Source organism: Mustela lutreola, chromosome X, assembly GCF_030435805.1.
Source record: "Mustela lutreola isolate mMusLut2 chromosome X, mMusLut2.pri, whole genome shotgun sequence".
In the NCBI taxonomy this organism is placed as follows: domain Eukaryota; kingdom Metazoa; phylum Chordata; class Mammalia; order Carnivora; family Mustelidae; genus Mustela; species Mustela lutreola.
Window position 1 is genome coordinate 64,229,120 of NC_081308.1, and position 12,021 is coordinate 64,241,140.

At 45.6% G+C, this 12,021-nt stretch overlaps 1 pseudogene; it reads right to left on the reverse strand.

Annotated features, from left to right (window-relative positions):
* LOC131821599 (doublesex- and mab-3-related transcription factor C2-like) overlaps positions 1–12,021 on the reverse strand; it is a 33,862-nt pseudogene continuing 21,841 nt past the window's right edge.

The window sequence follows — 12,021 nt, forward strand, 5'->3', positions numbered from 1 at the left end:
ACTCAACTTGGGGCCCTCTGGACAGCTGGAAACAGTCTATGCCAGGCGGAAGGTAGGCACTTACTTGCTCAGTGAGTAAAACTCTTACCATTTTTTATCTCTACTGTTTTCTGGTCTAGTCGTGTTAAGAAATCCCAGTTATTGAGTAAGGTGATTCTCACTTTGGAACGTAAATGGAACATGTCTGTTAGAGTCAGGATGGTCTACGTTATACTGTGACCACAAACAACGCCTCTATCTCACTGCCTTACAACAGCAAGGGTTTATTATTTGTTCACACACATAAATGTGGACACAAAATGAAAACACCCTTAGATTTTGACAAGCATGGATATAGACGTGAGTGCACAGCTATGTTTGGAATCACAAGTCAAATGAAAACTCTGGCATATGAACACATGACCTCCTACAGAACCCTATTTAGAGACTGACCAGCTTAGATTGCACAACCCTGGTTTTATAAGAGACATAGAAGGCCCCAAAATACAAAGCAGTAAGAAATGGAGGTACAAGAATACGCACCCTCAGCCAAGGAATTGCCCCACATAATAAAAAGGGTCTGAAAGGCTTGTAAAAGAAAGTGAAGGTTTAAGAAAATGTTAAGCATATTGGATATTAAACGTTTTGCAAAAGCATAAGAGGAGTGAGGCCTCCTCTTCTGGGCTTCCAGGTCAAGAGGGAGATGCACCCCAGATGCCCAGTAGGCAGAGAAATGGAGCTGGCTCCCTGGGTCGCAGAGAAGGGTTAGGAGGCTGGGGTCCTCTATCTTCAGCAGGATCTGCAGAGAGAACGGAAGGCATCAGAGCCAGGTCATATCCACTTCCCCTCCAGGCTCTCCCCTCTCTTTTGTTTCACTCGATCTAGGCTTTGTCACCTGGACTACAGAGTGCAACACAGCACACTTCCCTGCTGATTTGCCCATCTCGGGTCTTGCCTCCTCCAATCCCTCCATCAGAGCCACCACATTTCTTTTTGTGGAGCCCAGGATCTCCGAATATGCTCCCCCCAGCTCACATATTCCCTGGCTCCTCACCACCCACAGTTTCTGGTCTAGCCCCTAAGCCTGGCGTTCAGGACCCCTGTAATTGGCAGCCTCTCCAGCCTCATCCCCTTCTGTTCCCAAAGTCCCTCCTTCACTCAGGTTGCTGCTTCACTCAAGCATCATATTGCACCCAACATTTTGGTCTGGGAATGCCCAGCCTTCCCTCTCAGCCTTCCCAGGCTTCAGGCTCCCTCTGGTCCTTCCTCTCCAGGCTCATCATTGAAACTTAGCCACAAAACACAAGGGAACTCTGAAGGCATCCAGGCTGCCCCTGGAGACAGGAATCAAAGACCAGATCTCCCTCCAGCCCAGGCTCTTATCACCTATGTGTATGCTGCCCACCACAGCAGACTGCAGGGGTGTGGGCGGAGAGTGTGGGTAGAGAGCTCTGGGCTGGGAGTGAGGAGACCTGGTGTTCCACTTGATAGGCTGCATGCCCCAGGGCAAGTCCCTGCCACCAGCAGGACCTCAGTAGCCTTGTTTCTCGACGCCAGGGCCCTGGGCATTTGCTTGTTGAGCACAGAGCTGGACAAACTGATGATTCACCGAGCAACCAGCGATTGCCATCTCTGGCATCAGACCAAGGAGCTTGCGTACCTGAGCCCTAGGAGGTTCAACCCACCAACCCCGGCCTCCCAGTTAGACCCTGCTTACCACAAGGCCCTCCCCTTTCCCAACCATCCCCACCACCCCGTGTTCTCTTTTCAAGGACAAGGCTACTTGTCGCCACGCAGGGATGGAGCATGGAGCTGGAGCCAGAAGATGCCTGGGGAGAGTCTCTCAGAATCAGCAGAGCCTCGGCCGCTTCCAGTTTCCGCTGCCACTCTGAGGCGGAATCCGAGTCCTGGTCAGAAGATTCAGGGGCCTGCAATGGAAAGGGTGTGAGAGAATGGGACCTGAAAACCCATACCTCCGCACCTCATGGGGCCAGTGGCCCTTCAGTCCCCAGTTCCATGGAAGGTCCCCCCCCCCACCCCCAGGGGCCTTCATCCTTTCCCATTCACTAAGCCTAGCCCCTGCCAGGGTTCTGGACCCCGCTATTTTCCCAGGATCTGCGGCTGCAGTAGGACAGGGCCAAGGGCGGCACAGGGCTGGAGGACCAGAGCTGAGTCTCTAGAGACAAGGAAAAGAGGGGCCTTGGGATTAAACCCTCTGACAGATACATAATACCAGTAGAGAAACAGGGCCAGGATCTTGCACTATCTGGATGTGGGAGTCTGAATGCCTGTTGGCCATTGGTCGTTGTGGCTTGCACAAGTCCTTTCCCCTGTTCAGCCTATTTTCCTTTCTATGTCCTTCCTCAACATCTCTCCTGACACACTAATTCCTGCCAGGATTTTCAAAACTCCCAGGCCAACAGTGATGGGTATGGAAAATCCCAGGTGTCCGTGGTCTAATCTGCAAAGCACCTGGAGAAATGGGGTCACTGTCCCTGCCCAGGGACTGCTTCTCACCCCCATATTCCCCAATCCCCATAGAACTTGAAGGACCAGCTTGGCTCATCTAATGGCCTGGGAGCTTTCTCTAATGACCTCTGGACTCTCCCTCTGGGCCCTGTGGCACTCACCGTCCTGCCCACCCCCTTCAACAGGACCTTCTCTCCCATCTATCTGTTTCCCCTTGGAATAACAGCCTCCAGCAGTTGAAGTCCTGCTGTGTGGCACTCCTGGACCTAGTCCTCTTGTCAGTGCTATGTCAGGTGTGGGATATTGTCCCTATCAGTACACTGCTAGTACACTGAGTACACTGGAAATGGAGGCTTGGAAACGGAATGTCACTTGCGCAAAGTCTCACAAATAGGAGATGGCAAGGCTGGGAGAGCCCTGCCCTTGCCCGCTAGTCTGAGATGCTGCCTTCTCCACTCCTCCTCCCTGAACCCCTCCTCCCCCTGCCACTTCTTGTCCTGCTCCTCTACCCCGCACCCCATTCCTTCTCTTCCTCATTGGCCGCCTCCTCCACTCCTTCCTTCTATCTCCCATGGCATCAAGCACAAAGGTTGAGCACCTGGTCACACAATATACATCTAGCTCCATGGGCCTTCTCACTTTACTCACATCCTGGGCAGGGCAGGAGCCCTGTGGGTCTTCCTGGAAAGAGAAATTGTTAGTCGCGTCTTCAAGGCTGCTGGAGTCCAGGACAGAGACAAAGATTTTGGGGTAGGACTGGTCAGCAGAGCTCCTTGGGCGCTTGTCTGCAGAGGCAGAGAGCACAGGGTGGAGTCAGAGACCATGCCGGCCATGGAGAGAAGATGTGTATGGACATGTACTGGAATGAGGATAGGAGCCCAAAATGTCAGAGCTGAGAAGACCTTGAAGACCATCCAGTTCCTACTGTTTATTTTCCACCTGGTGAAATGGAGACTCCAAGAGGACAAGTATTATTTCCTCAAGGTCCCGTGGCAAGCTGCAGTAGGATTAGGGAGGGAACTCATGTCTTCAGGACACAGAGAAGAGTCTGGGCAGTGGGTGAGATGGGAACTTCCCCCTCAGGCCCCAGACTCTCCTTATCTCCCTAGGGGTTGGGCAGGTTTGGGTGGGCCTCAAGCTGGGACATGATGTTCTCCTTCCCAGCTATGGAAAGCTGGGGACACTTTGGGTGAGCCTTTCCCTCTGAGCTCACACCACTCTTCCTCGCCCCCAGTCTGAGGTCTCATCTCACCGTGGACCATTTTGACCCCCCAGAGTTCTCTTTCCCACCAACACTTGGTAGATAATATTGATGAAGTTGGATAGGTGGGGCAGCTAAAGGCCCGAGGGGTAATTTGCCAAGGTGACATCAAAATTGGGTAGGAGGACTGGTGACAGGACAGCTCAGTGCTCCCTATCCCCAAACCCAGACACCCTCCCTGGCCAGAGACACTCACTGAGGGCTCCGGCTTGAATGGTCAACTTCTTGACATGGCTGTGAGCTTTGGGAGGGGAGGCCTCACTCCTCGTCTGCCCTTGAGCCAGGTGCCTCTTTAGGTTTGCCCCCTGCTCCCTCTTCAAGGCACTCTCAGCAGGCAAGACACTGTGGTGTTCCCTAAAGTGGGGAATAGCAGGTCTACAGTCAGTCACATTTTGGGGAGGCTCACCGCGCCCCCTCCCCCATTGTCAGACACTATACTCACGAGAAGGCGCACTTGTGACACTCGCAGGCCTTGAAGAGGCAGAAGTGATCCTGGTCCTTGATTTGGTCAGTGAAGCCATGGTTGTAGCAGCGGGCACAGCGACTCACAGCTCTTGTGGGGCCAAGTTCAATCCCCCACGGGGCTCCAATCTCAAGCCCAATAGGGGGGTCGGAGGGGCAGCAGGGCACAGCAGGCATTTCATTGGGATCCATCGTCCTAGGGCCAGCCAGGAGTGGAGGTCAGGATGGCCACATGATCCCCTACCCTGAACGTACTTCCTCTGCCCTTTGAAAACCCCACCTGAGGTGCCTGGATGCTTCTTCACCCAGCTCATCACTGAAATCAGATCACACCTTGCTTCCCTTCCCTCCACATAGACCCCCTTTTCAGGCATACGCATGCACTCATGTGCCCCCTTTCTTCAATTACTGCCTTCCCCTTCTCGTGTATCATCCTGTACTCTGCCATTCCTCATGATTTTTCCTGTCATGTACTTCCACAATTACCTTCCTAACCTCCTGCATTCATTCACTCCCTACTCATGATTCTAGCTCCCCCCATTCAATTCTATTATTAGTATGTCCTACATTCAACTCTCCTCTCACACCCCATCCTGATTTTCTTCCTGCACCCCACTGTAATCTTAATTCTTCTCTCAGCCCCCCAACACTTTAATCTGACACACCCTTTGTACCACCCCCCCCCACGAAATTTCATTATGCTGCTGGACCCCAAGCCCCTCTTTCAATAAGTATTTTTATGCATCCCTTCGATTATTCATTGACTAGATCCTCGCTGAGCCCCCTATCGAATGCCAGACCCTGATCTAGCCAACAGCCAACTCCTCACTGCAGTAATTGTTTTCTTCCACCAACAGAACCCTCTGTGCTCTCATGCAAACCCATGTACTCCCTGCTCAGCCTCCCAACAATCTTCCATGCTCCTCTTCACACTTCAACGGTCAGGCTTGGGTACACTTTCCCCACCCCTCACACCTGGGATGCACCACCTCATCTCAGGCCACCCAGTCATTCACTGCCACTGCCCCATCAGATTCAGAGGATCAAAGGCAAGGGCATGAGTCCTGCCTCAGGTTCCAGAGACCAGGGTTCAGGTGCTGAGGCAAGGGTTTTCCTCCCACAGCCATTCCATGGTTGTTGCATGGGGCGTGGGGGTGGAGAGGGGACGGGGCAGAGTGGAACATCAGGAGGTACTCCACTGAGGTTGGAGGAGAGGAGAAGGAGTTGGTCATCCCGAGCAGGAGGGAGGGAGGAAAGAAGATGTGTGGAGAACGAGGGCCCTATTCCTGATGCCAGCCTGTGGTTACCTCAGCCTCCCGCAAGTCGAAATCCAACAGCAGGGACAGAAGGCGGCAGGGAAGACCCAGCGCTCTCTCCCTTTCCCGCCCTTCCCACAAAGGCCAATGAGCTTCCAGCGCTGCCTTCCCCCTCCCACGGCTGTGACCAGTGACCAATGAGCTTCGAGTTCCATCGCAGTGCACCTACCAAAGCCCCGCCCCTCTTGCCTTCCTCCCACTTTTCCGTGTGCTGGCTTGACTAAGACAGTCAGTAAGTCGTGAAGTGAAGTGAAGTGAAACTTTGTGCTCCCTAAACCTTGTTTCCCAGACTTTGCTCTCTTTGGGTGTGAAATACAATATGTGCATGCATATTTAACTCATGCCCTTGGTATCCTGTAACTGACTTTTATGAAATTCAGCATGTGTTTTTAAGATTCAACCATATTTCTATGTCAGGGTTTGTCAATGGGAAGGGGCGGGGCAATTCCGCACCCCCAGGGAACATCTGGCAGTGCTTGGAGTTATTTTGGTCCATCTTTGCGTGTCCCTGTGTCTGAGCTCCCTCTTCTGTTCCACAGATAAATTTGCCTATTTCTGTGCCAGTACATCATCTCCATTTTTACCTCCTGATAAGGCATCTTGATCTACTGTAGGGCAAGTCCCCACACCTTATTCATAACCTTCGAACGTATCTTCCTTATCCTTTGCCTTTCGCCCTTCCAGTATAAATATCGGAATCAGCGTGCCTTGTTCCTCGAAAACTCATTTGCCTTATATTTGAGTTGCATTTTCACTAAATCTGCGGATAAGTTAGGGAAGTATTGACTATCTTTAGGACACCCAGTATTGACTATCTTTAGGACACCAACATGGCATGTCTCTCCGTTTATGTGGGACTTCCTTAACGTTTTCATCTTTAGTATTTAATTTCGTCTTTCTGTACATTCAGATCCTGTACGTCTTTTCTTTTCTTGCATTTATCCCAAGATGGGCTAGAGTGCTGTTGCTCTTGTGCTAGTTATCCATTTAAAATGACATTTTCTAATTGTATCTAACTTAGAGAAATCCATTTGACTTTCTAAAAACTATACTGACCTTAAAGCCAGCCACCCTGCTAAACTCTGTGATATCTAATCATTTGTCTATAGATGTTCTGCGGTTTTTCATGAATCTGTGAGTTACAGAAGCCCAATAATCAATTTACAGGTTGCTTAAACCTGTACTCGTTGGCTAGGACATCCACTACAAGGTCGAACAGACATGACCAAATTCGACTTCTTTAGGGTGTCCCTAATATTAAATAGAATGCTGCCTACATTTCCATAATGAAAGGTGTTTGCTGTGTTTCGCTGTTTTCAACCTCCTTCACTTCCTCTCTTTGTTCCTCCATTCCTTCCTCCCTCTCTCCATTCCTTCCCTCTTTTTCTTGTTTCTTCTTTTCTTCCTTTCTTTTCTTCTTTCTTCCTTTCTCTTTTCTTTTTACCCCCTTTTCTTCCTTTTCTTTCCTTTCTCTCTCTCTCTCTCTCTCTCTCTCTCTCTCTCTCTTTCTTTCTCTCCCTCTTTCCTTCCTTCCTTCCTTCCTTCTTTCCTTCCTTCCTTCCCTCCTTTCTTCCTTCTCTTTATAAGATTAAGGAGTTTTCCTTATATTTCCAGTTTAATAAGTTTGTTTTAAAAATCAGGAATAGGTAGTGAATCTTAGTTTTTTGTCTCTATTGAAATGATCAAGAGTCCATTTGTTTATTCTGTTAATACAGTGTTATTTGTAGATGCTTTTTTTCAAAATCTTAAATGAAGCTTATAATCACACAAGGACAAAATTCACAAGTGTGTATCTTAATGAGTTTTCAAAAATTAAACATACACATTCAGTTAGCACCTAGAGCTAGCAACAGACTATGTTGGCAACACACAAACCTCTCTCATGACTCTATCTGTCTGTCTGTCTGTCTGTCTATCTATCTATCTGAATGCGAAGCCAGTTTTGCCCTCCTAGGATAAATGTAACTTCGTAAACGGTGGATCATCTTTTGTAGATGCTGGGGGGTTCAGTTTGCTAAAATTTTGTTTAGAACTTCCACATCTTCTGCTCATGAGCAAGATTGACTTGAAGTTCCTCTTTCTCATACACTCCTTGCTGGTTCCAGCGTCAAGGTTTTCTAGTCTTACAGCCTGAGTTGGGCAATAGTTTCTTTTTTCTATCCTCTGGAAGTTTTGGTATAACATTGGGATTGCCTGTCTGGAGACTTTATTAAAACTTGACTACTAAACAGCTGATGTACCTGTTTTCTTCATTTTTTCCCCTTAAAAATGTGGATAATTTCAAACATATACAAACAGGGTTTGCATATAAACTTAACAATTTCCAGGTTCATCACAGTAGGGCTGTGCTCCTGGAACATTAGCTTGCATCAGAATCCAAATAAGCTTGTGAAAACAGATTGCTGAGCTCCACATCTATGGTCTCAGATTTAAAAATCTGGGGTGGGACCCAGAGTTTGCTTTTCTGGCAAGTTCCCTGGGTGACTCAGATGCTGCTGCTGGCGGAACCAGACTTTGAGAACACTGTACAAGAGAGAATAGTGAGGGAACCTCCAAGTATCCATCCCTGGGCTGCAACGGTTAACTACTCACAGCCAGTTTCATTTCATTCATATCTTCTCCCCTCTGTCTCTTCCAGATTATTTTCAAGAAGATACCAGAAATCATCTCATTTTATTGTGGAACACTTCATCACACAACTCTAAAATATGAGCAATGCATTTTCCTCAACTGTCTCTTTGAAAATAGATTAAAAACACACAAAGTTGAAGAGTGAACATTCTTTCACCTAGATTTCATAATGTCCCGTTGCTTTCTATCTCCTTTTTCTTCTTTTTGCCTAACCACTCAAGTTCCAAACATTTCATCCGATTACATCCATATGTAGCTCCTAAGACCTTGGATATTCTCCTAACCATATAACTATTGTCTCACTGAAGAAATTTAATAGTGGCATGATAACATCATCTAAGTCCATACACGGTCCATATTCCAATTTCCCCCAGTTGTCCCAATGATATCCCTTTGAGGGTCAACAGTTCAATCAAGTATCATACATTGCATTCAGTTGTCATGTCTCTTTAGTATCTTCTAGTCCCAAACAGGCCCTCAACTTAAATCTTCCATGACCATGACATTGTCCAGGAGCCTCGGCCTGTTTGCTTCCAACGTGTCCACAATATGGCTTTGCCTGATATTTTCCTCCCATTTGGATGATTTCTGTTTAACATTTTTGGCAAGGATGTTAAATAGGTGCTGCATAGTTCACATGACATCACATCTGGGAGCTCCTAAGGTCGGTTTGTCTGACAGTCGGTGCTGCTATTGGCATTACTCAGTTTGATCACTTATTTATGGTATCGTTGGACAGATCAGTCCACTGTAAACATCACTTTGTCCCTCTGTGACTTATAAGGAGTCTGTAGCATGATATTTTGATACCATGTGGGTATATTGTGTGTTTCCTCCCCACAGAATTTCACCTCTTGGCCTTAGTTTTTGTTCCTGCTTCTTGTGTGATTGGGTTATTACTTTGGTGGTTGAAAAATGGCGACTTCTTATTTGCTTTCATAACTTTCTACATTTACTGGTGGACATTTTGCTGTAAAGATGAACATCCCAGCCCCTCAACCCCCACCTTGTTGCTGTTGCTGCTGTTGTGTTTGTAGTAGCAGAGAAAGATGAGAAGCCATTCAGGTGTTGTGTTCAAAGAAACATAAAGAGAATAAAGTGGACAATATTAGGAGACATGTAAACAAGTTTAAGATGAATTTGGCAAGAATTTCTCTAACAGTCCGAACATAGTGACAAAATCTATTGTCTGAAATTAACAACAGCAAAGTTTTTAACAATGATTAAGAGGACCTGAGTTATAAATTTAGTCAGCTGTAAAATGGCTTGGATCCTTTGTGTATGCACACACACACACACACACACACACACACACATTCTCTCTCTCTCTCTCTCTCTTTCTCTCTGTCTCTCTCTCTCTCTCTCTCTCTCACACACACACACACACATACACAAACATTTTAGATGGGCATATGCTAAAAAATATAAATAAAAAACACTATTTCAGTTCAGAATGTATGTTAGAAAACTCTGGCATCATGTATTACATTTCACAATAGGCAGAATATCTTCCACTAAGTCTATATAATACAAAACCCTTCTGACAAGGTGAAAGAGGAATTGATTCAAAACCTGAGAAAAGAATTCAAATACCTTATTTTCACCATCACATGAGTTGTGAGACATGAGACCCTGGCCAATTAATACTTTAAGTACATTTTGTCTCCAAGGACTTTCCAGTTTGCAAAGACACGATTTATAGCTTAAAAATTGAACTCACGGCACAGGTATTGTGGAATCCGTTCTATCGTTTACAAAAGAATTTGAGTTAATTACAAAACAACAGTTTCTGTCATGAAGGGCAACAATCTAGCTCTTATGCTGGAAATCAAATTTCATTGTTGTTTTAAATCAAGAGTCTAATGTTTCTCTTATTCTTCTTCTCACTGTGTGATACATATTGAAAACACGGGTGCTTCAGGTTTCTAAAGTAGACTATATGTCAACTGTCATGGATAGAGTTATTAATGTCCTTCAGTAAATATGTGCAAATGTGGTGATTCATGGTAGGTTAATTTCCTGAGGTGAGAACTTAGATTATTGATTCGATGCTTTTCCTTTTACTTAATGGAAGCCCTTAATAATATAAATTTCCCTTTCAGCAGTGCTTTAGCTTTATTCCACTAATTTTTATATGCCTTATAATCATTTCCATTCATTTCAATTCATTTCTTGATGTGCTGGAGCATTTTCCCTGTAGTCCATAGATTGGGTGGCCTCCTTACCACTGGGTGTTGTTAAAAGTCCTGAAATCATTTCAGCAGGGATAGAGCAGGTTGCTTCCTTACTGCCTGGTGGGTATAACTCCAGAATTTCCACATGATTGATTTCCACTAACATAGGAGGGGCATAAATAGCCCCTGCTTCTGCCAGTCAAATGTGGAATTCTAGGCCTTCCATTAGACCATTTACTGGCTTGTGTGGGCACAAGGCCATAGTTTGTTCTGTGGTGGTTAGTGGAAGTGGAGCGGTTAGTGTCTGGCTAGGCTGCCACTTTTCTTGACCCTTATGCTAGAGAGAGCAGACTTTTGTTGTTGTTGTTGCAGCGGTTTTGTTGGTGTTGTCCTTGCTGTCGTTGTCAAGGTTGTCATCATCATTGGTTTGCCTGTGCCTTTTGCCATTTCTGGGTACCTGGTTTCTTCAGCTCAAAGTCTGGGATATATGACACAGAAAGAAAACCAAGGGAACACACCATTTTGTCCTTCCTTTGCTTCTGAAATCCCTAGTTGTTCTGCCTTCTCCTCTTCACTTTGCAGAGTCCTATGTTTATTTTATATATGGTGCCCAGGGTTTTAAGTTGTATTTAGAGGGAAGAATAGGGAAATGTGCTTCTACCCTATCCTCCCAGAAGCAAAAGTCTCTATATGAATTTAATTATAAGTCCTGATTTTTAGCATGTGTTTGGATTTAAAATTAAATTTAAGTTCAATTTTAATCCAAATTAAAATCATTGAATTTTAAGTGAAAATTAAAATTAAATACAGCTTTTGAATTCAATATATTTGCCTTTGATTAGAAACTCTAATTGCAGGAAATAAGCACATCTATCTGATAAGCTTTTTGAAAGGTATACCTAAAAATGCACTTGCTTTGAAGAAACTGAAATTGGCATTCGAAAGATTACCAGGTAGATCAGGAATAATGAAAGCAATTCTATCATAGGGGAACACTCAAATTTTAGGTTGGAATAATAGTTTCAGGGGGAAGTTTCTCAGCCCCAAACCCCCCAGCCCCCTCAAAACTGGTGTTTTCCCCAATTTCTAAGGTCTATCTACTTCATTGAGTTAATATTCAGAAACATACTTCAGCTTCAATAACCAAATATAAGTATTCCTATAAAAGCTGTTACAATGCCAATTGGGAAATTCAGTAGATGGGGCAAATTCATCACTTAGTAAATCCATTCATTTTAGGCGAGTTGATTTTGTTGTCACCCAACATCACAGAGCGTAACAGGGAGAAGCCTGAACAAACAGCGGTGGGGGGCTCTTCTCCCGGCCACTGTCCACTGTCCCTCTGTGCAAGCACACAGAGGGAGGAACCCATCGTTGGCCAAATGATTCAAATGGAATCTGAGTCTTTTAATTTGGATCACTGTAATAGATTTTGCAGGCTTGTGGCATTTCAGAGGCTTGTCAATAGTAATTAGAGCTGATATTTAGGGGGCATTAGCTATTTGCCAGATAATGTACTAAATGTTCTACAGACCTTGTCACATTTAATACCCACCCCATTATTACCCTAAGTTTTGCAAACTGGAATCTGAGGCTGAGGAGAACTAAGTAACGTGCCCAGCTAAACCAAGTTTCAAATGAAAAACTGTCTACCTTAAATAATCAACAGTTGTGGGCTCTCGACATCTTTATAGACATATTTACCCAAGGTTCCAGAGTACCTTGAGTA